At 48.8% G+C, this 17,225-nt stretch overlaps 1 protein-coding gene across 1 annotated transcript in view; it reads right to left on the minus strand.

The window, feature by feature from the left end:
• Positions 1-11,888, minus strand: part of LOC116941465 (uncharacterized) — a 48,136-nt gene extending 36,248 nt beyond the window's left edge. Inside the window, exon 1 of the mRNA XM_076066442.1 lies at positions 11,021-11,888. The gene's annotated coding sequence lies outside the window, so the exon portion shown is untranslated. The remainder of the gene's footprint in view (positions 1-11,020) is intronic.
• Between the last annotated feature and the right edge of the window lie 5,337 nt (positions 11,889-17,225).

The following is a 17,225-nucleotide window of genomic DNA, read 5'->3' on the forward strand; positions in this document are numbered from 1 at the left end:
CACGTTCGTAATGTAATCCCTGCCCACTTGTCTGCCCAGAACAGCCTTATCGAGTCTTGAGGCTCCTTTTCTGGAGGGTCCTGCTACATTGGAACGTTGGCATGTTTGGGTTGCAATGAGTAAACTCCTTCCCCACACTCTAACCGGTTAAGACTCGAGGCTTCAGATACTACTCCGCTTGCGACTCACCCAGCGCTTTCCTCTTTCTACCGTAGTCTAATGCCGCATGACCACGCATTCACATATACATACACCACGTTTCTGATCCATGTCACAGCGGGTAATATCCATCGCTCACAAAACTTGACCACTTTGACACACTCGTAAAAGAAGTTGCTTTTCAGGATCAAATTTCATTTTACCAAAATAACTCCATATTCTGCTGTGCCTAGCCTCTCCTTCACTGCGTTTCATCGCTTTCACTCCCGGTTTGCCTTCAATCGTTCAAATTATTGTTATTACGTGCCGCACTTGCCCGATGATTGTTAAAGACGTCGCACGTGACTTTAACCGTCGCTCGTTCAAATTGGCAATAAAACAGAAAGTGCTCAGACGTTCAAACACCAAATTGAAACCCTTTGCAAGGAATAAAGTCCGCATCAACCGCACGCACGGTACTTTGGTGAACATGCAAACAAACATGCTCTGATAATAATATATGGCATTGTCTTTGAAACTGACTGACCTACACGAGAGACAGCCTTCTTTATGGGAATAGTCTCACGACCAGTGTTAAGACCAGAGAACTCCCAAAATGCGAACAGTACAAAAACAATGGCACACTATCAGGGTAGTTATAGCTCGGGGTGAGCAGTTACATCAAGGTCCCATTTTGTACACTGCCCTTCTTCATAGCAAACCATAGTTGCATATCATACGTGTGCTGTGAAGGGTCATTGCCCGAAACGTCGCATATTATCCGTATGTTTTTTTTGTTTTATTTGAAGGCAATGCCAATGACCTACGTGCTGAGCTTTTTTTTCAGTAGATTCGGGTGGGACTATTTTATCCCCCAACGATTTCCATACCGAAGGCTCCTCCTCACCAAGGGCCCGATCATCATTATCATACACGCCGTGCTTAGAATGGTGGCGGCTCTGCTGGCTTCGGGTGGCCAACATGGAACCCGTTATACACAACAACAACATCAACAACACACACAAGGTGGGCTGTGAACGATGCCGCCGTACGCGCCTGCGAAAGAACGCGCGGCTTGTTGCGGGCGTCACGGACGCGTGCCTCTAGCTCTGTCACTCGTGCGTCGTGATGCGTGCGTGCTACGTGCGCGCGCGTGTGATTGTATGTCAATGCGTGGTGTGTATGTGTGTATGTGAATGCGTGGTGTGTGTGTGTGTATGTCAATGCGTGGTGTGTATGTGTGTATGTGAATGCGTGGTGTGTGTGTGTGTATGTGAATGCGTGGTGTATGTATATGTGAATGCGTGGTGTATGTATATGCGAATGCGTGGTGTATGTGAATGCGTGGTGTGTGTATGTGAATGCGTGGCGTGTGTGTGATGTATGTGAATGCGTGGTGTGTATGTGTGTATGTGAATGCGTGGTGTGTGTGTGTGAATGCGTGGTGTGTGTGAATGCGTGGTGTGTGTGTGTATGTGAATGCGTGGTGTATGTATATGTGAATGCGTGGTGTATGTGAATGCGTGGTGTGTGTGTATGTGAATGCGTGGTGTGTGTGTGTATGTCAATGCGTGGTGTGTATGTGTGTATGTGAATGCGTGGTGTGTGTATGTCAATGCGTGGTGTGTATGTGTGATGTATATTAATGCGTGGTGTGTATGTGTCTATGTGAATGCGTGGTGTGTGTGAATGCGTGGTGTGTGTATGTGAATGCGTGGTGTGTGTGTATGTCAATGTGTGGTGTGTATGTGTGTATGTGAATGCGTGGTGTGTGTGATGTATGTGAATGCGTGGTGTGTGTGTGTGTATGTTAATGCGTGGTGTGTGTGTGTTAATGCGTGGTGTGTGTGTATGTGAATGCGTGGTGTGTGTGTGTGTGAATGCGTGGTGTTTGTGTATGTAAATGCGTAGTGTAATGTGTGTGAATGCGTGGAGTGTATGTGAATGCGTGGTGTGTGTGTGATGTATGTGAATGCGTGGTGTGTGTATGTGAATGCGTGGTGTGTGTGTGTATGTGAATGCGTGGTGTGTATATGTCAATGCGTGATGTGTATGTGTGATGTATATTAATGCGTGGTGTGTATGTGTCTATGTGAATGCGTGGTGTGGTGTGTATGTGAATGCGTGGTGTGTGTGTATGTGAATGCGTGGTGTTTGTGTATGTAAATGCGTGGTGTGTGTGTGAATGCGTGGTGTGTGTATGTCAATGCGTGGTGTGTATGTGTATGCGTGGTGTGTATGTGTGTATGTCAATGCGTGGTGTGTGTGTATGTGAATGCGTGGTGTGTGTGTGAATGCGTGGTGTGTGATTGTATGTGAATGCGTGGTGTGTGTGTGTATGTGAATGCGTGGTGTGTGTGTATGTGAATGCGTGGTGTGTGATGTATGTGAATGCGTGGTGTGTGTGTGTGTACGTGAATGTGTGGTGTGTGTGTATGTGAATGCGTGGTGTGTATGTGAATGCGTGGTGTGTGTGTATGTGAATGCGTGTGTGTGTATGTGAATGCGTGGTGTGTGATGTATGTGAATGCGTGGTGTGTGTGATGTATGTGAATACGTGGTGTGTATGTGAATGTGTGGTGTGTGTGTGTGTGTGTGTATGTGAATGCGTGGTGTGTGTGTGTGATGTATGTGAATGCGTGGTGTGTGTGTGACGTGTATACGCAATGTGTATGTGATGAGTATATGTGGTGTGCATGCATGCGGGGTGTATGTGATGTGTGTGTATACGCAGGGTGTATGTGATGTGTATACGTGGTGTATATGTTACGTGTCTATGTATACGTGGTGTGTATGCATGTGGTGTGTATGTGATGTGTATGCGCGGTGTGTACACGTGGTTATGTTCTTGCGTGTAGTGTGTGACGTGTGCACAGGTATGTCATGGTGTGTGTATGTAGTGTATGTATGTAGTGTGTGTGTATGTAGTGTGTATGTAGTGTGTGTAGTGTGTGCGTAGTGTGTGTATGTAGTGTGTGTGTAGTGTGTGTATGCAGTGTGTGTATGTACAGTGAGGGAAAAAAGCATTTGATCCCCTGCTGATTTTGTACCTACCATTAAAATTATAGACTGAAATGATCAGTCTATGGTAGGTTTATTTGAACAGTGAGAGACAGAATAACAACAGAAAAACGCATGTCGAAAATGTTATACATTGATTTGCATTTTAACGAGGAAAATAAGTAATTGACCCCCTCTCAATCAGAAAGATGTCTGGCTCCCAGGTGTCTTTTATACAGGTAACGAGCTGAGATTAGGAGCACACTCTTAAAGGGAGTGCTCCTAATCTCAGCTTGTTACCTGAATAAAAGAGAGTGCTCCTAATCTCAGCTTGTTACCTGTATAAAAGACACCTGTCTACAGAAGCAATCAATCAGATTCCAAACTCTCCACCATGGCCAAGACCAAAGAGCTCTCCAAGGATGTCAGGGACAAGTTTGTAGACCTACACAAGGCTGGAATGGGCTACAAGACCATTGCCAAGCAGCTTGGTGAGAAGGTGACAACAGTTGGTGCGATTATTCGCAAATGGAAGAAACACAAAAGAACTGTCAATCTCCCTCGGCCTGGGGCTCCATGCAAGATCCCACCTCGTGGAGTTGCAATGATCATGAGAACGGTGAGGAATTAGCCCAGAACTACACGGGAGGATCTTGTCAATGATCTCAAGGCAGCTGGGACCATAGTCACCAAGAAAACAATTGGTAACACACTACGCCGTGAAGGACTGAAATCCTGCAGCGCCCGAAAGGTCCCCCTGCTCAAGAAAGCACATATACATGCCCGTCTGAAGTTTGCCAATGAACATCTGAATGATTCAGAGGACAACTGGGTGAAAGTGTTGTGGTCAGATGAGACCAAAATTGAGCTCTTTGGCATCAACTCAACTCACCGTGTTTGGAGGAGAAATGCTGCCTATGACCCCAAGAACACCATCCCCACCGTCAAACATGGAGGTGGAAACATTATGCTTTGGGGGTGTTTTTCTGCTAAGGGGACAGGACAACTTCACCGCATCAAAGGGACGATAGACGGGGCCATGTACCGTCAAATCTTGGGTGAGAACCTCCTTCCCTCAGCCAGGTCATTGAAAATGGGTCGTGGCTGGGTATTCCAGCATGACAATGACCCAAAACACACGGCCAAGGCAACAAAGAAGTGGCTCAAGAATAATCACATTAAGGTCCTGGAGTGGCCTAGCCAGTCTCCAGACCTTAATCTGATGAACAAATCTGTGGAGGGAGCTGAAGGTTTGAGTTGCCAAACGTCAGCCTCGAAACCTTAATGGCTTGGAGAAGATCTGCAAAGAGGAGTGGGACAAAATCCCTCCTGAGATTTGTGCAAACCTGGTGGCCAACTACGAGAAACGTCTGACCTCTGTGATTGCCAACAAGAGTTTTGCCACCAAGTACTAAGTCATGTCTTGCAGATGGATCAAATACTTATTTCCCTCATTAAAATGCAAATCAATTTATAGCATTTTTGACATGCGTTTTTCTGGATTTTGTTGTTGTTATTCTGTCTCTCACTGTTCAAATGAACCTACCATTAAAATTATAGACTGATCATTTCTTTGTCAGTGGGCAAACGTACAAAATCAGCAGGGGATCAAATACTTTTTTCCCTCACTGTAGTGTGTGTGTGTAGAGTGTGTGTAGTGTGTGTATGTAGTGTGTCTATGTAGTGTGTGTAGTGTGTGTGTGTAGTGTGTATGTAGTGTGTGTATGTAGTGTGTGGATGTAGTGTGTAGTGTGTGGATGTTGTGTGTAGTGTATGTGTGTAGTGTGTGTATGTAGTTTGTGTGTGTGTAGTGTGTGTATGTAGTGTGTATGCAGTGTGTGTATGTAGCGTGGGTGTAGTGTGGGTATGTAGAGTGTGTGTATGTAGAGTGTGTGTAGTGTGTGTATGTAGTGTGTATGTAGTGTATATGTAGTGTGTATGTAGATTGTGTGTGTGTAGTGTGTATGTAGTGTATATGTAGTGTGTCTATGTAGTGTGTGTAGTGTGTGTGTGTAGTGTGTATGTAGTGTGTGTATGTAGTGTGTAGTGTGTATGTAGTGTGTGTGTGTAGTGTGTGTATGTAGCGTGTGTATGTAGTGTGTATGTAGTGTGTGTCCGGCAAAACAACCCCCTACCTCCTCGCGGTGCCGGATGGGCAACTCTGTCGTGGACAGTGCTGTGGGGGGAGGTCCAATTTTGATTGGCTCCTCCCCTCATGGCATATGTGTCCACCACAGGGGCTAAACGGGGGCTCTGGACGGGTGTTAGGGGCTGGTAACCCCTCCACCTTCAATTAATTACCACTAAACCACGAGTTAAACTGAAATATGTAACTAATAAGCTTGTGCCAGAGGCCCCGGGGGGCCAGGCGTCTATGACGTCTCCTGGCCAAACCCCAATTGGCAGAGCCAGGAGATTAAATATCTACCCTCGGGGCTCCTCCAGAAACAACGAAAAGCCACTACGGGTGGCTACGTGGAATGTTCGAACGCTCACTGCGGAGGAGAGGCTGCCACTCCTCTGTCGGGAGCTGGACCGGTACCGCCTGGATCTGTGTGGAATTCAGGAGGTCCGGTGGACCGGCTCTGGCTCCTGCCACCATGAGGGGTGGACAGTCCTCTACTCGGGGCAGCAAACTGCCAAACAACAGGGTGTGGCTCTTCTTTTGAACAAAAGAATGAAGGGGGCGTGGGAGCGTGGCGGTGAGGTGTGGGAAGCTGTAAGTCCCAGGCTACTTTGGGCTCGCCTTCCCATTAACCGGAGGCGAGGATTGGTGGTCGTGGTTACTTATGCCCCCACCGAAGATGAACATCCGTGGAGGGATGCAGGTAAAGCCGATGAGTCAGATGCCTTCTATGATCTCCTGTCCAAGGTGCTGGCTAAAGTGGCCCCTCGGGATAGAGTCATCATGTTGGGTGACTTCAATGCCCAAGTTGGTCATGATACTGGCACCTGGTCTGGAGTGATTGGAGGGCATGGGCCAGATCAGCTCAATAACAACGGTTGGAGGCTGCTAAATTTTTGTGCAGCCCATGGGCTTGTAATTACCAACACGCTGTTCCGGCATCGGAGCATCCACACATCATGGATGCATGCCGGGTCCAAGCAAGAACATCTGCTGGACTACATAGTGACGGACCAGCGGATGCGAGTCCATGTCCTTGACACCAGGACCTATCGTGGAGCTGATCTGCCCTCTGACCATCGACTAGTCATCTGTAAGATGCGCCTGCCATTCTTCCACTCCGGTGGTGGGTGTACACCCAGGACCCCATTCCAACCTAAAGTGGCCTGGTCTCAGTTATCTGATGAAAGTTGCAAGCGAGAATTTCAACATCGCTTGCGGCTGGGATTGGCATCGTCCCCGACTCCTCCTGATGTCGAGGGTAAATGGGCGAGGTTTAGGACTGTGACTCATGCAGCTGCAATGGCTGCTTTGGGTACGCGGTCCAGACCTCCCCAGAGACCCTGGTTGACAGAGGAGGTGTTCAGGAAGGTTGAGAAAAAGCGACAGGCCCACTGTCATCGGCTACAGAATCCCACATAAGAGAATGAGGAGGCTTACCGCAGCCTTTGCCCAGAGGTTCGGAGAGCCATGAGGCGCTGCAAGGATGGGTGGTGGTCACGGGTTGCTGAGGAGATGGAGTCTGCCTCAGTGGCCCGTGATCACAAATCTCTGTTTAACTCCATCAAAAAAGTAATCTGCAGCGCCACACCTATTACCATCATTAGGGGAAAAAACGGTGCCCCAATCTCCGACCCCCAGGAACAGGTTTGCAGATTTGCTGAGCATTTCTGTGAGGTCCTGGGTGAGGGAAAATCCCTCAGCCAGGAAAACATCGTGGCACAAAGTGAGGATGACCCTGCTGAGGCTGCGGTGCCTCAAATATTGGAAGAAGTCACCCCCTGTGAGTGGCTGGCTGAGGTTCCATCTGTTGAGGAAGTACTGAAGGCGATCTGGAGTCTGAGACCAGGAAAGGCAGCGGGCAGAGATGATCTCCCAAGCGAAATGTTGAGAGAGGGCGGCGTTTGTGCACAGACTGCCCTATATGACATCATAACAACAGTCTGGACCACTGGACGGGTTCCGCAGGATTGGAAGGATGCCCTGGTGGTCCCACTTTTTAAGAAGGGGGACCGCACAGACTGTAACAACTACAGGGGCATCTCACTCCTAAGTGTGCCGGGAAAGGTCCTGGCAAGGATTATTCAACATCGCCTTGCCAGGCATGCTGAGGAGAGGCTTGCGGAGCCCCAATGCGGTTTCAGGAAAGGGCGGTCCTGCACAGATGCCATATTTTCTGTCCGTCTGCTACAGCAGAGGTGTAGGGAATTCCAACAAGACCTACATCTCTGCTTTATTGACCTGGTCAAGGCCTATGATACCATCAGTAGGCCTGGGCTCTGGGTTGTTCTTTGTGCTTTTGGAGTACCTGACCCTCTGCTCACGATCATTAAGAACCTTCATGATGGTGAGCGGGCCCGGGTAAAACTATGTGGCCGGGAGTCAGAGCCATTCCCTGTCAACCTTGGGGTGCGACAGGGATATCCTCTGGCTCACGTAATTCGTGAAGCCTTCAATAGCTGTACCGGGGGAATCTCCATATGGTACAGATATAATGGGAGGCTGATCGACACCCGGGTGCGGTCAAGGGATGGCTCCCTATTGCTCAACCACGTTATGTATGCTGATTTGGTAATAGCTGCTCATTCAGAGGAGGAGTTGGAGACGCTGCTGCTGAGACTGGAGCGTGTCACTAAGAGGTGGGACTTTACCATCAGCCCCACCAAAACTAAGCACCTGACTGGGTATTTTGTACCATCGGACACTCCACCCCCACAACTCCCAATCGGTGATGGGGCAGTTGTGGAGAGAGTGGAGAGTTTCCCATACCTGGGCAGTGTGCTTATGACTGGCTCCAGTTTAACAGCAGAGGTCTCACTCCGAATCAGTCGAGCGGCAATATCTTTTCATCGGTTGTGTAATGCTGTGTGGAAGCTACCTGGTCTGTCGCTCCGCACTAAGCTTCAGGTCTTCTCGGCCACAGGCATTCCCTCCCTTCTCTACGCTTGCGAAATGTGGACCCCCCTAACGGAACATCTTCGCCGGCTAGAAACATTTAGGCTGGCCTGCCTACGATCCATCCTGGGTTTAACCAGACTGGATTGTGTGAGGAGTTCACAAATCCTTGAAAGATCTGGGCAAGGTCCCATCGGTGAGCTCCTCCGGCGGAGAAGGCTGCGATGGCTGGGTCATGTAGCCCACATGCCCACCCACCGCATGCCGAAACAGCTTTTGTTCGGCAGGATCAAGGGGGCTAAGCGGGCGCGGCACGGGCTAGAGAAGAGATGGAGTGATGTGGTACAGGAGGACGTGGAGCTGAGTGGACTTGCCGATGACTGGTACCAGCGGTGTCAAGATCGGCCTCTGTGGAGGAGGCTCGTGAAGGACGCTACTGGGCAGTTGGAGGTAGTCGCCCTCCAACAACAACGGAAGGCGGACGAGCGACGCTCAGAACAACGAGCGGAGCGCCGGGTGGCTAAAGCATAGCAGGTTGTCACAGTAGGGGGCACAGGTGGTGCATCAGCCAGTCATCTCAGTCAGTCGACCCGTGGCACCTGGGTCTGCCCCGTGACCTCCTGCCAGCGGGCGTTCGACACTTCACGTGGCCTCAGGGTGCACATAGCCTGGCACAAGCGTCGTGGTGACGTCACCACCACTTAGTGGCAAATGGCGGTTGTTGTTGTTGTAGTGTGTGTATGTAGTGTGTGTATGTAGCGTGAGTGTAGTGTGGGTATGTAGAGTGTGTGTGTAGTGTGTGTATGTAGTGTGTATGTAGTATGTGTATGTAGTGTGTGTATGTAGTGTGTATGTAGTATGTGTATGTAGTGTGTGTATGTAGTGTGTGTATGTTGCGTGGGTGTAGTGTGTGTATGTAGTGTGTATGTAGTGTGTGTATGTAGTGTGTATGCAGAGTGTATGTGTGTAGTGTGTATGTAGTGTGTGGATGTACTGTCTTGCGTGTGTAGTGTGTGTATGTAGTGTGCATGTAGTGTGTGTAGTGTGTGTGTATGTTGTGTGTGTATGTAGTGTGTGTATGTAGTGTGTGTATGTAGCGTGGGTGTAGTGTGGGTATGTAGAGTGTGTGTAGTGTGTGTATGTAGTGTGTGTATGTAGTGTGTGTGTAGTGTGTGTATGTAGTGTGTATGTAGTGTATATGTAGTGTGTATGTAGTGTGTATGTAGTGTGTGTGTAGTGTGTATGTAGTGTGTGTGTGTAGTGTGTATGTAGTGTGTATGTAGTGTGTGTATGTAGTGTGTGTGTAGTGTGTATGCAGTGTGTGTGTAGTGTGTATGTATTGTGTGTATGTAGTGTGTATATAGTGTGTGTATGTAGTGTGTGTATGTAGTGTGTGTATGTAGTGTGTGTATGTAGTGCGTATGTAGTGTGCGTATGCAGTGTGTATGTAGTGTGTGTATGTAGTGTGTATGTAGTGTGTGTATGTAGTGTGTATGTAGTGTGTATGTAGTGTGTGTATGTAGTGTGTATGTAGTGTGTGTATGTAGTGTGTATGTAGTGTGTATGTAGTGTGTGTATGTAGTGTTTGTATGTAGTGTGTGTATGTAGTGTGTGTGTAGTGTGTGTATGTAGTGTGTATGTAGTGTGTGTATGTAGTGTGTGTATGTAGTGTGTACGTAGTGTGTATGTAGTGTGTATGTAGTGTGTGTATGTAGTGTGTGTATGTAGTGTGTGTATGTAGTGTGTATATGTAGTGTGTGTATGTAGTGTGTGTATGTAGTGTGTATGTAGTGTGTGTATGTAGTGTGTGTATGTAGTGTGTATGTAGTGTGTGTATGTAGTGTGTGTGTAGTGTGTGTGTGTAGTGTGTGTATGTTGTGTGTGTAGTGTGTGTATGTAGAGTGTGTATGTAGAGTGTGTGTGTAGTGTGTGTATGTAGTGTGTGTATGTAGTGTGTATGTAGAGTGTGTGTAGTGTGTGTATGTAGTGTGTGTATGTAGTGTGTGTGTATGTAGTGTATGTAGTGTGTGTATGTAGTGTATGTATGTAGTGTGTGTATGTAGTGTGTGTATGTAGTGTGTGTGTATGTAGTGTGTGTATGTAGTGTGTATGTAGAGTGTGTGTAGTGTGTGTATGTAGTGTGTGTGTGTAGTGTGTGTATGTAGAGTGTATGTAGTGTGTGTATGTAGTGTGTGTGTAGTGTGTGTGTGTAGTGTGTGTATGTAGTGTGTGTATGTAGTGTGTGTAGTGTGTATGTAGTGTGTATGTAGTGTGTATGTAGAGTGTATGTAGTGTGTGTATGTAGTGTGTGTATGTAGTGTGTGTAGTGTGTATGTAGAGTGTGTGTAGTGTGTGTATGTAGTGTGTGTGTGTAGTGTGTGTATGTAGAGTGTATGTAGTGTGTGTGTAGTGTGTGTGTGTAGTGTGTATGTAGTGTGTGTATGTAGTGTGTGTATGTAGTGTGTGTATGTAGTGTGTGTGTAGTGTGTATGTAGTGTGTATGTAGTGTGTATGTAGTGTGTGTATGTAGTGTGTATGTAGTGTGTGTATGTAGTATGTGTATGTAGTGTGTGTATGTAGTGTGTGTATGTAGTGTGTATGTAGTGTGTGTATGTAGTGTGTGTATGTAGTGTGTATGTAGTGTGTATGTAGAGTGTATGTAGTGTGTGTATGTAGTGTGTGTGTAGTGTGTGTATGTAGTGTGTGTGTGTAGTGTGTGTATGTAGAGTGCATGTAGTGTGTGTATGTAGTGTGTGTGTAGTGTGTGTATGTAGTGTGTGTATGTAGTGTGTGTAGTGTGTATGTAGAGTGTGTGTAGTGTGTGTATGTAGTGTGTGTGTGTAGTGTGTGCCACGCACTTACTTTAATCGTGCCCTGCGTGTAGCAGCATCGACACGGCCCTTCGCTCTACAACTTCTCAACTCCTTAATCGCCTCTTGCCACTTGCGATCACGAAAACAAATCAACAAACCAACAATAACAACTCAGCCCGACCCGTCGACTCAGCGACTCCACGCAAACTCCCACGAAGGTGGGACAGGATAGACACACAGTGAGCTTACGAGAGACACGGGGTGGGAATAGCCCCAAGTCAGACGGGACACGAGTGGAGAGTGACAGCTCCGATACAGAGACACACAGACGGAGACACAGAGACACACAGACGGAGACACAGAGACACACAGACGGAGACACAGAGACACACAGACGGAGACACAGAGACACACAGACGGAGACACAGACGGAGACACAGAGACACACAGACGGAGACACAGAGACACACAGACGGAGACACAGAGACACACAGACGGAGACACAGGGAGACACAGACGGAGACACAGAGACACACAGACGGAGACACAGGGAGACACACAGACGGAGACACAGGGAGACACAGACGGAGACACAGAGACACACAGACGGAGACACAGAGAGACACAGACGGAGACACAGAGACACACAGACGGAGACAGAGACACACAGACGGAGACACAGAGACACACAGACGGAGACACTGGGAGACACAGACGGAGACACAGGGAGACAGACGGAGACACAGACGGAGACACAGAGACACACAGACGGAGAGCTATGTAGGGAGACAGACGAGCTGGTACGGGGGGCGGCGTGACAAGACGGGACACACAGAGACACTCCAAGCCGTGTCCTGTCCGACTGCGGGACACGCGCTGTGCAAGGAGACTTGCCGGGGCCACGCTCCCTCACTCAGGGCTGGGGGGTAGGGGAGTGGGGTGTGGGGTGGGGTAGGGAGTGGGTAGGGAGTGGGGAGTGGAGTGGAGAGTGGGGGGGAGTGTGGGGTGGAGAGTGGGGGGAGTGTGGGGTGGAGAGTGGGGGGGAGTGTGGGGTGGATAGTGGGGGGGAGTGGGGAGTGGAGTGGGGTGGGGAGTGGGGAGGGGTGGGGAGTGGGGAGAGGTGGGTGGTGGGTTACAGGACGCGTGATCTGGAGTTGTGGGAGGGCTGTGGGGAGGAGTTTTCTGCCTATTCCGGCATCGACGATTTACTCTGGGACATGGGTGGGGGGTAGGTGTGCTGGCCACCGGCCCACACAGGTGCTACTCGCTAACAGCACTTGCCACAACAGTCTGTCAAGGGCTACACGGGGGATCTTTGTCTTTGTCGCCGTGATAGAGGCAGAGCGAATCTCTATCACGGCCGAGAAGTCCGTGGAATGTTCGAAACTCGCTGTGCTTCGAGCCATGATCAAGCAAAACGGTTCCCCCCCCAATTGTTAACTCGGTGTGTTTGTTTGTTGATCTCGCTTAGTCGAGTGCTTCGCAGCTCATCGGGTTTCTCCAGGATAAATAAAGATGTTGATTCTGATAAGATAGTCGAGGTGTAATGCGGTCTACGACGGATGTTGTAGTTTGTGATGTGGCTCTGTACGGTGTGGTGTACAGACGCCACGGTGGCTAGGAGATGTTAACTACCTCGCACGGTATGCAGGAGGTTCGTGGGTTCGATCCCGACCCTGACGCCTGCTCTATATTTGGAGTTTGCGCGTCTCTATCCCCGTGGTCGCGTGGATTTTTCTCCGGGTCCTTCGTTTTTTCGTTCCACATTTAGAATTAACGTCGCGCGTTTAGACTGTTTGAGTGTGGTGATGCCGGGGTGAGGGTGAGCGTACATATGTGTGTGTATGTGTGTGTGATCTGGACAAGATCTGGGCAAGGTCCCATCGGTGAGCTCCGGCAGGTAAGGCTGCGATGGCTGGGTCATGTAGCCCGCATGCCCAGCCACCGCATGCCGAAACAGCTTTTGCTCGGCCGGATCGAGGGGGATAACCGGGCGCGGCACGGGCTAGAGAAGAGATGGAGTGATGTGGTACAGGAGGACGTGGAGCTGAGTGGACTTGCCGATGACTGGTACCAGCGGTGTCAAGATCGGGCTCTGTGGAGGAGGCTCGTGAAGGATGCTACTGGGCATTTGGAGGTAGTCGCCCTCCAACAACAACGGAGGGCGGAGGAGCGACGCTCACAACAACGAGCGGAGCGCCGGGTGGCTAAAGCACAGCAGGTTTGCACAGTAGGGGGCACAGGTGGTGCATCAGCCAGTCGTCTCAGTCATCTTAGTCAGTCGACCCGTGGCACTTGGGTCTGCCCCGTGACCTCCTGCCCGCGGGCGTTCGACACTTCACGTGGCCTCAAAGTGCACATGGCCTGGCACAAGCGTCGTGGTGACGTCACCGCTACTTAGTGGCGAATGGCGGTTGTTGTTGTGTGTGCGAGGAGCGGTGGTGTAGTGGTTAGCGCGATGCCGTCGACGGACCCGGCGACCCGGGTTCGATTTCCGCTCACGGCAAACACCAGCGACGTTAATTATCTGAACCGGTCCCTGGCCTCCCCTAGGTTGATTCAGCCTCCAATGAGTACCTGGTGCGGAAACATCACCACCGGGCGTGGTGCTGGCCACCCACCCCCTCGTGTACCGTTCCGGCCTTCATAGGTGCTCGCTAACAGCACTTGCCCCTACAGTCTGTTAAGGCTACACGGGAGATCTTTGTCTTTGTATTTTTTGTGTGCGTATGTATGTAACAAGCTCAGCGTGTAAGTGGGGCTGGTAACCCCTTGACTTGAACGCGAACCTTGACCAGTAACCACGGTGGAAACACCCGTTTCGGCTTGGCCGAGCCAGACCCTTCCCCTCTGCTCAGGCTTTCACAATGAACGCCGGGAAAACACTGAGCGTGGTCACGTGGATTGTGCGAACGCTCATTGCGGAGGAGCAGCTTTCATTCCTCTGTCGGGAGCTGGAGCGGTACCGTTTAGACCTACGTGGTATGCAGGAGGTTCGGTGGACTCGTTCTGGCTCCAGTCACCATGAGCGGTGGACAGTTCTCCACTGCAGAGGTGTCTAGAATTTCAACAGGACCTACGTCTCAGCTTTATTGACCTGGTCAAAGCCCACGATCCCATAAATAGGCCAGGGCTCTGGATTATTTCTTCTGTGGTTAGACCGACGCTGAATTAGTGCTTCCAAAAGGGACGATGCGATGAAGTCGAGGCAGACAATACAAACCAGACGGCACAAATGTGGCAAAAGCGTATTGTTGTGTGTGATTGCATTCCAAACAACTCACTAACTCAGGTGGTTAGCTGCCCGCTAAAGATCGGAGGCGACAGGCTTCCCACATTGGGGTTTTTTTCCCGTTTGTCGGCATAAAAATTACGACAAACCTAAAAAAAAACAGCGTTGCTGAGCGAAGTTCCAAAGACCTGCTCTGCACAAAACAACCGCTGACCACCAGAGCGTACCTACGATAGACACGCAGATAAGACCTCACGTCACCATGAAACATAATAGAGGTGGGGTTTTGTTGGGTTGGATCGCGCATACATATAAATGTGTTGCTAAAACCTGCCACCACCCGACAGCCAATTAGTAAGGGTTGTCACGTGAACATAACGTGGCCAATTCGTCACGAGTACAGCACTAGTGTATAATGTAGTGTATAGTGTAGTATACTTGTACAGCACTAGTGTATAGTGTAGTATATAGTGTAGTATATAGTGTAGTATGCTAGTACATCACTAGTGTATAGTGTAGTATACTAGTACAGCACTAGTGTATAGTGTAGTGTATAGTGAAGTATACTAGTACAGCACTAGTGTATAGTGTAGTGTATAGTGTAGTATACTAGTACAGCACTAGTGTATAGTGTAGTATACTAGTACAGCACTAGTGTATAGTGTAGTGTATAGTGTAGTATACTAGTACAGCACTAGTGTATAGTAGTATAGTGTAGTATATTAGTACAGCACCACCGGTTGTGTGTTGGAGAGCCAAGCCACAACATTTACAATGAGTACGACGTTTCGCCAGTAATTACAACTAGCTTCATCAGGCGACAGCCAGATTTGTGGAGAAGTCCTCCTGTTGTGGTGACCACGCTTCTGCGCTCTTGCACAATGTGGGGCGGGGGGGATTAATGAGCCAACTTACATTATCTAACACACAACCGGTGTGCTGTACTAGTGACGAATTGACACGTTCTGTTCACGTGACATACCTTACTAGTCGGCTGTGTCGGGTGGTGGCGGGTTTTAACGACACATTTCTATATTTACGCGATCTAACCCAAAACAACCTCTATTATGGATGATACTGGTCGTGAAAGCCTACTGCGTGCTGAACACGTTGATAGAGATATTCGAGATGATCAACTGACACACTTCAAAGTGAGCAATGCAATTGAGCAAGGTTGTAGCAACAACAACTACAACGACCTCACAATGGGGAGGGAATTTAAAGCCTGCAGCAGTGCGAGGGAAGCAACAAGAGAATCGCCGTGCGCTGGTTGAAAACGCGAGACAGAAAAGAGCAGGGCTGGTTACGAATGAGTCCTTGGTGTTGGCGGACGCGCCTCGAGGCGTGGACACTATGGGAACGGTGGCTGCAGTTTCAAACAACAACAACGACCACAACAGCAAAGTGTAGACCTGTAAAAAAAAGAAAGCACTCAGCCCTTGTTGCCTCCTGCAACAACAACAACAACAACAAAAAACAACAACAAAACAACAGCTCATCAGCATATTATTTGGGCCTTTCGGTAAAGTCACGTAGATAGGTAAAAAAAACTACGAGGTTTTGATCGCTACACAAGCGGTCGACCGCTTGTGTCGAAACGTCGTATTTCTTTGTTATTGCTTTGAACCTATCTACGTGACTTTACCGAAAGACCCAAAGAATATGAATTCCTGCAGTCACGAAAGCTTTAGGTCAAGATTTAGCTCACCAGCAGTTCCTGAAGTCGTGCACAGTGTAGTTCTCCTGCCTCAGGTCACACATCGAAATTCACCTGAGCAAATGTGACCGAATGGTAGCAGCAGCAGCGGCGGCGGCGGCGGCGACGATATGCAAGGATGGACAACTCATAGGGCGGTTTCATCCTTGTTAGAACTCATCAGTGCAGTTTGAGTCAACAATGCTCACCGCTGCAGAGTCTGCTTCTGGGAAGGATCCACACGTGGGGCCCACAAACTGCGCACTATCTCTCTGCTCTCATGTTGTCACCATTTACGGATTTAGCGACGAAATGGTTACGAGGAAGTGACCGATGTCCGATTTGTTTCTCGAATTAATGCGTTCCCCTTCCCGTCTCTCTCCGCGCGTTTCTTTACATTCGAGTTTTATTCCACCACTTTGGTCAGTCCCCAAATGAAAGAGACCAGCAACTTCACGGGGCACTTTACCATCACCCTGGACTTTATTTATTAATGTTATTAGCCATATTATTTGCTTCCTCTTGGTAAATGTGCACGTATGTACATATGAAAAACGTGTTTTAACATTTTTACAGATTTGCTATTCACTCCAAATTTCAGTTGCGACGATTAGGAAACCTGCCATGTTGACGCGCTGATTATTAAACAAAGTCTTTGGAACTTGGAGTAGCATACGAACTTTAATTTAAGGGCTTTGCCAAAAAGGCTTTGAAGACAAATACCGTGCCACCGCTACCACCACCACCACAAACCCGAAGGCCGCCTCCGATAAGCCAAATTCATATATTAGTATTTGGTAGCAAATAGCGCAGCCCTGAAATTGCTTGCCCACGTCACTGCCGGCAGAAGGAACTCTGCCGGAGAGAGGTCCCTTCTTGAGAATATCTCGGCCCTACCTACCCGTCCACGCCTTGGTGACACACGGCCTGGAAGAGGTGGGAGTGGCCCACGCTTTACCCCACCACGGCCTCGTTACTGCTCCCGGGTGGACAGATTGATCGGGGGGGGGGATACTAGGCCCAGTTTTTCAATCGCCGGGTGATCGAATCGAACGGGAGGGACCCGAATCTAAACCACTGCGGCGTTACTCATTGGTTTTTTCGGTAAAGTCACGTATGTAGAAATACAATAAATGTTTTAATATAATTTTATTGTATTTTTACATACGTGACTTTACCGAAAAAACCAATGAGTAATTTTATGCAGTCACGAAAGCTTTAATACTTTATTATGACTGCGGCGTTCTTGTTTCCTAACGTGCACTCACACAAACTGAGCTTCAATGCAGCTTCAAAAGTTTTAAAGTCGTGTGTTATTCAGAACTT

This window comes from Petromyzon marinus, chromosome 11 (assembly GCF_048934315.1).
Source record: "Petromyzon marinus isolate PM22_M1 ecotype Great Lakes invasive population chromosome 11, UKy_Petmar_22M1.pri1.0, whole genome shotgun sequence".
Taxonomy (NCBI): Eukaryota; Metazoa; Chordata; class Hyperoartia; order Petromyzontiformes; family Petromyzontidae; genus Petromyzon; species Petromyzon marinus.